We start from the raw sequence: 10,601 nt of genomic DNA on the forward strand, positions 1-10,601 counted from the left end.
AAATTTGAAGCGGAAATAAAAATATTATATGCGGAGCACGAACAAAGAATGAAACTATTAGAAGAAAGTAACAACCTATCAACGAAGTTGATGAAAGAAAACATGATTTGAAAATGAAAATTTTAGCAGTAGATTTGGGAAGAAAGAAAAAGGAGCTGGAAGGGTGAAATAAAAAATACATATATGTAAATTCTAAATGTATTTATTAAACTACAATAAACTGAAGTAATTATCTATTAAACATTTTCTGGTAACATTATTTATTGTATGACTTTCAGCATTGCGATTATTGGGTATATTAATCATATTGTTTACAACATCTTCAATTTCATTTGAAAGTGGCGGAGCCATTATATCGCGATAATTGTGTAATACTGCTGTTGCAACAATAATGCTTTGGGTTTTTTCTAGATGCAAGCGCAAGCCCAGTGATAATACCGGAAACCTACGCTTCCAGACACCATATGAGCGCTCGATACAATTCCGTGTTCTTATATGAGACTATTTTGGTTATTTTCGTAACCACTGTCTGCAACTACTATTCCAGAACCAAATTCTCCAGATTCTAATCGAGAGTTACGGAAAATAGTAGCATCATGAGTGGATCCAGGCCACCGTGCAACAATGTCTATGATGCGGAGATTACTATCACATAACGTCTGGACGTTTATGGAAAACATACCTTTTCTATTACGAAATAACTCTGCATCTTCCCCACCTGTATATAAGGTATATAAAAAGTTTCTGAGTGAAGTATTTTTTGGACTTTCTTTACCTGGAGAAATTATTTTTACATGAGTGCAATCAATTGCTGCGATATGAACTGCAAAACACTATTTTCCTGTTTTATCTTAAGTACAAAATAAGTATGGACTGTGAAACCGGGCATAAATGTATTGAACAAAGAAGTGCCATCTCATACTGCATTAGTTATTCGTGATCATTTCTCAATATTTTCAACTAAGATCACCGTATTCGCTCGATTTACCTTCATGTAACTTCAGGTTCTGATGGCCATCACGATGGATGATTTTTCCACGTTCTATGATTATTGGAAAATTCGTTGACATAAGTGCGTCTTTGCAGGAGATGAGATTGGCAAAATTCACCTTTCAATTTGATCACAGTAGTATAGAGTACTAATAAATTTTAATAATTATTTTAAGTAAATATTATTTTGCAATTAAAGCAAAACAATATGAAAACACCTATTTTATTTAAGATTTTTTTGGTTAGAAGAAACAAATAGGTAGCAAATATAATAACAGGGTGTTTTATTGCTCTTGCAAGATTGCACGTTGCAAAAATCCTATACCGAAGTATGCAAGGCCCCATTGCAGAATATGGTGATGTATGAACGGCTGATTCGTTAAATTTATTGAGAATGACTATTTTGCATGATTATTGTGAATTATCGCACCTTTTGCATTCATTCTTAACAAAAATGTGCAATAAATCTTTATAATTTAAGTGGAAACTATAAAAATCTATTTAAAACTGGCCTTCTCAAACAATTCGACGGCGAAATATGTCTTTATGTAAAATGACAGCTAAAACAGCGTTGCAATTACATTTTTACATGTCATTGCACGAAAATATACATGTGTTTTGAGTTGACATATTTGTATGTGTTTGTTGTTGTGCCGTTGCACCAAGAGGAAAATTCTGCAATTCGTACGAGCAAGAGCAAGAGGATCCCCGTACTGAGGTAAGATATGCTTGTTACGGGTAAATCTTAGATAAGCATCCGCCGATGTCGGGATTAAAAAAGTAGGTATGCTGCTGCAATCGCGGTTGTCGGTACAGGCGCCGGCGTTGTTGCAACCATAGTTCGGGGCGCTGGTGTAGGCCCGGTGCGTGGCGCATTGGTAGCCCGAGCGGTTGGCGTGATTGTGACTGTCGTATCTGTATAGAAAAGATTGTTGATTATTAATCTATCATACAATGAGATATGTGCCATCGTGGCATGAATGGGTCGTCGTATTGAACGACCGTTTTTTGTTAGTTTTCTTTTTTATTTTTCGACAGTTTATTATGTGTTAGCGGTTTGTTATTGGCGTATTTCTCGGTTTAGTGATTTTATTATATCGCGATTTTATCGGTTTCGTTTTTGCGGTTTTCGGATTCGCGGTCGTCGGTGGTTGGTAAAAAGCATAGCTTCACGAGCGGTCTGGTTAGTGTTCCGTTTTGCGTACGGAGATCCACGACTCGTATGTGACCGTCGGAGCCATAATGTAGCTTTTCTATGCGGCCAAGCCGCCACTCAGTAGGGGGTAGACAATCATCATGAATAGGGACACAGTCTCCAAGTTTAGGTGCTGGTTCAGGAGTCTTCCAGCGGTATCTTTTGTGGATATCCTTTATGTATTCGTCCTTCCATCGGCGGCTGAAATCATGATGGAGAATTTTAATTCGTTCACATCGATTTAATAGGGATAGCGACTCCACGCCTGGCTCGGGAATGGCCAGGATGGGTGCTCCTTTTAGAAAATGCCCTGGAGTTAAGGCAGTGAAATCTGAGGRGTCTTGCGAGAGTATTGTGAGTGGCCGTGAATTGAGAACGGCTTCAATTCGATTTAATARCGTCGTGAACTCTTCGTAATTGAACTTATAATTTCCAGCTACCCGTTTGAAATGGAATTTGAAGCTTTTTACAGCTGATTCTTATAAACCGCCCATATGAGGAGCGCTTCGGGGTATAAATTGCTAATTGATACCTTGAGGGGCGTACTTTTGTACGATGTCAGGTGACACTTGTTTTAAGAAATCCACAAATTGCTTTTCTGTGGCTCGTTGAGCTCCAATGAAAGTTTTGCCATTATCACTCATGACTTTAGATGGGTAGCCACGTCGAGCGAGGAAGCGAGTAAATGCCGCGAGAAAAGCCTCCGTCGTCAGATTACTACAKAGCTCAAGGTGTACTGCCTTTGTCGTGAAACATASAAAGACAGCCACATAGCCTTTCATGAGAGTGGGAGACCTTAACATAGACGCCTTTACCTGGAAAGGCCCAGCAAAATCAACACCTGTTGTGGGGAAAGGCAGAGCGAAATTGCAGCGTKCCGGTGGAAGTGCTGCCATAATCTGCGTTCGCATCTTCTGTTTGTGCATAGTGAAAATCTTGCACTTCTTCATTTGCGGCTTAAGACGGGGGATATAATACTCTTGGCGTACCATATGTTGCATGAGGCGATGTTCGGCGTGTAGCATTAAGATGTGGTTGTAGTTGAGGAATAATGTAGCAAATGGTGACTTCTCGGGAATTATTATAGGGTTCATTGTAAGTTAGGCTCGAATGAGCAAGCCGACCATTGGCACGAAGCAGATCTTTCGTGTCCAGAAAAGGGTTTAGAACTAAGAGTGAGCTCTTTTTGTCAATCGGCTTCGATTCTCTTAGTAGTGATATATCGCGGCTGAAGTAGCGCGCTTGTGTATATGCGATTAGTGTGACCTTTGCCTTTTGTAATTCTAGGTGCGTCACTGTGTTGCATGGGAAATTATGTGATCCCTTGACTTTGCTTTTGAGCTTTTCTATAAATTTGAACATATAAGCAACTACTCTGAGAGCTCTTGAAAACGATGAAAATCGTTCAACGATGTCGGTATCATCCAATAATGTGTGAAAGGTGGCGATTTTTCGCCCTTCTGGGGCGATAATTTTGCGCATGGGGGATTGTGGCCAAGAATTCGGAGATTCTATCAACCATCGGGGGCCATTCYACCAGAGGGTGGTAGTGGCAAGGTGCAGTKGCTTGCACCCTCTTGTACCTAGATCGGCAGGATTGTCAGCACTGGCTACGAGACGCCATGTGGCTGATCCCACTAGGTCAAGTATTTGAGACGTTCGGTTAGAAATATAGGACTTCCATGCATGTGGTGGTTCTTCCAACCAGGCTAGTACAATTTCTGAATCGGACCACATCGGACCATGCCTTTGCACCATGGCTACTAATTTAGAAAGTAGTAGTGCGCCACATAACTCAAGTCGTGGGAGACCTTATAGTTTTTAAAGGTGCCACCTTTGCTTTTGCTACTAATAAGTGGCTAGTGGTCGTGGTATCACTTTGCGTGCGCACATAGATAGTAGCGCAGTATGCCTTTTCAGAGGCATCACAGAAGCCATGTAATTCGACTTTGTGTTCGGGGGAGTAATTCACCCATCGCGGAATTTGTATCTGAGAAATATCATTCAGATTGTTTGCCAACTGGAACCATTTTTCTAAGCGAAGAGGTTTCACTTACTCGTCCCAGTCGGTTCCGTCTAGCCATAATTCTTGTATTAAGATTTTAGCTTGAATCATAATTGGCGAAAGCCATCCTGCGGGGTCGAAAAGTTTTGCCACCGAGGATAAAATCTGTCTTTTTGTGATGGCTGATAATATGGACTCTGTCGTGTATAAGAACCGATATCGCATTCCATTAGATGCCTAGTGTTTTTGTTGTACTTTCCTTTTCGAATATAAGGAAATTAGTGTCCAACAAATTTTCRTTTGGAATATTTTTGAGTATATTTGGGTGATTTGCCGTAATCTTTCTTAATGGAAACCCTGTGGATTTGAGTTCTTTTATTACCTGTGATAAGGCCTCGTATGCTTGTGGAAGAGTGTGACTTCCAGACAGAATATCGTCTACTTTCTTTTGAGTTTTCAACACTTCAGTTGCCAGAGGAAATTCTAACTTTGTGCTGTCTGCCAATTCGTGGAGTGTTCGAATGGCTAGATATGGTGCACAGTTGACGCCAAATGTAACTGTTTTTAGTTTGAAGTCGCGTAAAAGACTGGTGGGGGATCTTCGGAACATAATACGTTGAAAATCTTGGTCGTCTTTATGTACGACTATTTGCCGATACATTTTTTCAACGTCCCCATTGAATACGTATTTGAATATACGCCAGTTTAATATCAAAAGCATTAAATCTGGTTGGAGATGGGTCCCGTAAATAAGGTAGCATTTAGGGAATTCGCTGAACTGGTGGTTTTCGAGGCATTAAAAACAACTCTTACTTTTTTTATTTTTTTGTCTGGCTTTACTACTGCGTGATGCGGCAGATGGAAGGAGTAGTATTTGCCGTTCAGGATTTTCTCCCCTGGGTTTACTTCCTTCATATGATTTAAATGGAGGTATTCTTCTAACACACCATCATATTCAGATTTGAGTTCGTCCTTCTTAAGTAGGTTTCTTTCCTTACATAAAAACTGCTATATTGCAGAGATGCGAGAGTGACCTAGGGCGAGTGTGTTAGGAAATTGTTGCTTAAGTGGTAGTCGTACGACGTACCGACCGATCTAGTTGTGGCTTTGTAAAAATCCTCAAAATACTGATCTTCTGGGGTTGTGATTGATATGGGGGGAGTTCTTCTAATTCCCAAAATTTTTTCAATTGTGAATTGAGGTACTCGTTTGAGACTACCTCAACTTGAGTCGTCAATGTTGGAACTGGTTCCGCGACTAGTCCACTTAGGACCCATCCGAAAATGGTATTTTGCGCCAGAAGTGTATTTGTGACTTTCTCAATASCTTCGAGTATTATCTGTGGTATGAGATCACTGCCTAATAGAAGATCTATTTAAGGGGGGGTGTTGCACTTTGGGTCGGCTAGCTTTAGGTGTGAAACCTTTTGCCAATGCTCGTATGCGCTTATCCGCTTTATGGGAAAAGAGGGTAATGGGGCAAATTTTATTTGAGTTTTGAACAACTCTTCCTCCCATTCCCGTAATTTCAAAACTAGCCATGTTTGTTGGCAACTGTAGCCTGTTTTGTGCCCTAGACGCTATAAATGATCGTTGTAATCCTTGGTCTATTAGGGCTCTTGTTGTCGCAACTAAACCTGTGGCTCTTTTTATGTTTGCGCTGGTTGGGTGTGAGCTGGAAAAATTGGTTATATGTAACATTGAATGTTGTTTTTTATGGCATTAAACGCAATTAAATTTGCTTTCGCAATCTTTAAGCGTATGCGCATGTGACAATTAGTTGGTAAATAGTTTTTTCGTTCTTGTCAAATTGTTTCGATCGCTAATATTAATTTTTTTGAATTTTTTGCACGATTTGAGCTTATGACCTCCTCTACACAGTTCGCATGACGTTGGTTTATACTGTTCGGATGTGAACGATTGATTTTTAAAAAAGCTTCTATTTAAATTATGTGGCTACTTGCTTGGGGTCTATTGAAGCTCTATTGAGTTCGCTTTGTACTTTTTTCGGTATGACTATTTTTTTATCTACCCTTTCTGCAATTCTATATTGGGTAGTAAGAAATTCTTTCATTTGCTGCCACTTCGCGATGAGAGCGATTGCTCCCACAAAAGTAACGATTTTTCTGGTAATGCAGCTGTGCATATATTTACCAGAATGGGGTCCCAATTATCTATAGGAATATTCTGTGTCGATAAAACCGACAAACAATTTGAAACCGTTCTTTTAGAGCTTCCCRAGCAAAATTAAAATTTTCGGCATTGAGAGCGAACTGTTTAACTATTACGCCTGAATGACCTTTGTTTTTGTATCTGAGATAATACAATTTTTGTGCATTATGCGGCCATTGTTCATAACCCCCATGAAAAATTTCTGTGTCACATGCGGGCACCTTGAGGTTTATCTCTTGGGCTTGTCTTTGTGGCAGCTCTAATTTGCTCTTAATGGCTTTAGTTGATCAGAAATCAATGACTTTGTGTCTTCGAACTGGTCTAGGCAGTTTCATACTTGGTGTAAGCCGAGGATTTAAAGTTTTCTGGTAGATCTGAATCATCAAATTCTACGATTGCGCCATATGCAGCTTKGAGACGCGTCCAAAAATTGTCTGAATTGTCTTTTTTGATTTCTAGTACCGATTCAGAATTATCTTGAATCGGTGAAGATGAAAATCGAGTGCAGTATCGTATCAAACTGTCACTCTCAGCAATGAATTGTGTATAAGAAATATCTTTAAACTTTTTTTGCTTTATAGCACCTTGCTTTGAGCGTGTAGCTTCCACAACTTTTTGTGACTAACTGTAGTCCTTTGAGTCTGAGCTCATTTAAAAAAATGTATAGACTATCAAAACGTCTTAGTGAACTAGACTTTTAAATGTTTAAAAAAGKTTCGTATATAAAATGTTCAATAGAAGACTCTTTTGTATGTAAGAGTTTCAAAAAAAGCAGTAAAACTAATGGCTTTTAATAAGCTGAGATTTCAAAATATTTTTGTATATATGTATTTATGTATGATTAGACGAGAACTCTTTTAGGTAAATAATGGTTTTGAACGAATTTGATATAAGGATAACGCTTTACGTATATGATAATATGCACAGTCGCGAACTCTTTTAAGTTAATATGAGTTTTGAAATGAAATAAATAATTAATCGCTTAAATTTGATTTAATTATTTATTAATGACCGGAAATTATTTTAAGTATTTTATTTTTCTGTATATATTTCTTTTATACATTATTTATGTCCAAATGTCCTATAGGGTATACCTATAGGTGGATATTTTATTTATTATGTGCTAATGAGCGCTCGTATTAGAGATCACTGCACTTTGTACATATGCATGTATGTACATATGTATTACGCTTTGGTTTTTTACACAATCCTGCTTTTTTTTGTTGATCACAAACCAAGGGGTATTGCGGGACATATGCCAATGTGGACTTTAAATATATGCTTGGTTTTGTTAGCCAAAACCCAAGGTGTATCGCGGAATATATACCAATGTGGACTTTGAAGCAGTGAGCGTATTTACATATGTGACACTACACTTATGTACAAATATTTTAGTATATTATAAAATGTTATATATTATTTTTATTGCTATATATGAATTTTCAGTATATATGTTATACGAGTATATTTGTATGCGCCCGCATGTGCAAATATATATATGTATGTGTATATATGTATGTATGCTTGTTCGACCGCAGGTAATTTTCGCAAATTCTCTTGTTAATAAGGATATAATTTGTATAACTGCGCCTCATATACATACATATGTATGTATATATGTTCGCAGTGAGAAGAGACCKYGAAAAGAAAATTTAAGGTTATTCTGGATTTAGAATATGTACATATTCATTGTGTTGTAAAAAGTAAGTTGTGCTCTTTCTATGTTATAGAAATAGATGTATGTATGTATGGTTTAAAATTTAATTTGCACATATACTTTTTTTTTCTTTTTGTAATTGCCGTAGCTTATTTTAAACAATCCTGCTTATACTTGATTAAGTGTATGACTGTCAACAGTGACGTGAGAAACAAGTCGTGACGACTGTTTGTTTGATGAGAGGAGATATTTCGTCTTTCCCACGTTCAGTGCCAGACCCATTTGCTTTGTTTCCTTGTCCAGGTATCGAAAAATCGCAATGTCGCTCATCTCTAGTTTGTTGACGGTGGGCTTTACACACACAATACGCTGATATACGCGATGTTAAGGAGGGATATCGCACGGTAGTTGGCGCAGATTGCGGCGTTTCCCTTTTTTTGGATTGGGCAGAGAACACTTAAATTCCAATCGTTGGGCATGCTTCGTCCGACCATATTTTGCAAAGAAGCTGATGCATGCTCCTGATCAGTTCTTCGCCGCCGTGTTTGAATAGCTCGGCCGGTAATCCATCGGCTCCCGCTGCTTTATTGTTCTTCAAACGGTTAATTGTTGTTCGAACTTCTTCATGGTCGGGTAATGGAAAATCTGCTCCATCGTGACTAGATCCAGTTAGCCGCCGCATCTTTTCGTAGTGTTTTTGAGCATTACCCCTGTCGGCCAGCTTATCAAGCTCTTTATACTCACGCATTTTGACCTATTTATTTTATTTCTTTGTTTGTCTGCAAATGCGTATCGCTTCGCTCTTCAGCTCTCGGTATCTATCCCATTCGCACGTGTTGTGGTCGATCGTAACGTTGCAAGGTAGGCAGCCTGTTTTCTCTCCGCTGCAACACTTCACTCCTCGTCGTACCAACTGTTCTTTTGCATTTTCCGAAAACTTTAGTTGCAGCGCATTCACAAAATCTATTAGATTTCATTATTCAGAGATCTTTTTACAATTGAAAACAATGAAAATAAATATTTCGACAACAAATATTAAATTTTCTATAACATGGTCAAAAATCATAATTACCTATTTTTATATAAAATTAATTATTTATGTTGACTTTGTTTCATAATATTTACGATATTTATGTGAAATTGCTTTATTTCTAATCTTTTCGTGTTTGTTCCTAATATTTAAAAGCGACAATCGATTAATATCTATGATCTTTATTCAGCATATTCAAGAGGGTAAAAAAGAGCTCTTTTTAAAATTGTGACCAGTTCACCAGGGATAATGGGATGCCCAACTTATTCCAGTGTGAGAGCGCCTCGAAATAAGCGTTTTTTATAACATTTTCCATTATGGAAAGGTCGCACCAAATAAGAACTTTGGACATTTTAAATTAAAATACCCAACATTTATTACTTTTAAGATATGACTTTCGATATTTCAATACTTAGTAATGTGAATTAATAGCGGGATTCTGTAAGCAGTCTCTAATCTCTATTTGAGACATTTTGTGGTAAAATCTCAATTTGTGACTAGTTACTATTCACTAAACAGTCTCTAGCTTTAGTCTCAAAATATTRCCTCAAATTTGAGACCTGGTAGTTAGCAAGTCACAAAACCAAAAAGAACTCTTGACTGCCATTTTGAATATACTGAATAGAGATCACCATAGATATTAATCGATTTTCTTTTTTTTATATTTTGTAAGCAACTGAAACACGAAAAAGTTAAAAATAAATCAATTTTGAAAAATTTCGAAAATATTATGAAACAAAGTCAACATATATTTTTATTTTTATTGATAATTATGTTTTTTGACTATGTTATAGAAAATTTAATTTTTATTATCGATATATTTATTTTCATTCAAGTTTAAAAGCATCCCTGAATTATTAAATGTAATAGATTTTGGGACTGTCACTTACAGAATAGCAAAATCGTCTCAAGTCTCAAAAATTGTCTCTATCAAATTTAGAGACTTGATACTGTATAACAGTACAGAATCGCACGGTAAGTCTGATAGTTCTCAATTATAAAATGTTTTTAATCATTTGTAATAGAAATATAATTCTATTATGCCTCAAATTACAAAACGCTTCATGATATATATTTAAATTTTACATTTTCTTTGATTTTCATTGTTTTAAATTTTTATTAGCGATCTTGCACGATGGCAATAAATTCCTCCGTTCACATATATTTTTGCTATAATTTCAATCTAACCGTTCCAGTCATTCCAATTTCAAAATGTCAAAACCTACCCAATCCAGTCAAGTGTCAAAGTTCGGTAGGTGAGCGGCTCYCACATTTCCAGTGACAGGAGAGTTGTGGATCTCTTTATCTCTGCTGTTAACTATCAGGTGACAAGTTTGATCCTAAAGCTAGAGACTTTTTAGTGAATAATAACTGGTCACAAATTGATATTTTACCTCAAAATGTCTCAAATAGTGAATAGAGACAGCGCTATAAATTTGTATTTGGATGAAAGAAGTTTAAGTAGTATATAAAAAAGCGGAAAAATATACTTTTTCCCACAAATATATATTTTGAAAAAGCCTTTCATATTTTCGGACTATATATTATATTGT

At 37.0% G+C, this 10,601-nt stretch overlaps 1 pseudogene; it reads right to left on the minus strand.

The window, feature by feature from the left end:
• Positions 1-210: 210 nt before the first annotated feature.
• LOC108973090 lies at positions 211-1,070 on the minus strand (annotated as a pseudogene).
• Positions 1,071-10,601: the final 9,531 nt, after the last annotated feature.

Source organism: Bactrocera latifrons, unplaced genomic scaffold (assembly GCF_001853355.1).
Source record: "Bactrocera latifrons isolate USDA-ARS-PBARC rearing strain unplaced genomic scaffold, ASM185335v1 scaffold_457, whole genome shotgun sequence".
In the NCBI taxonomy this organism is placed as follows: Eukaryota; Metazoa; Arthropoda; class Insecta; order Diptera; family Tephritidae; genus Bactrocera; species Bactrocera latifrons.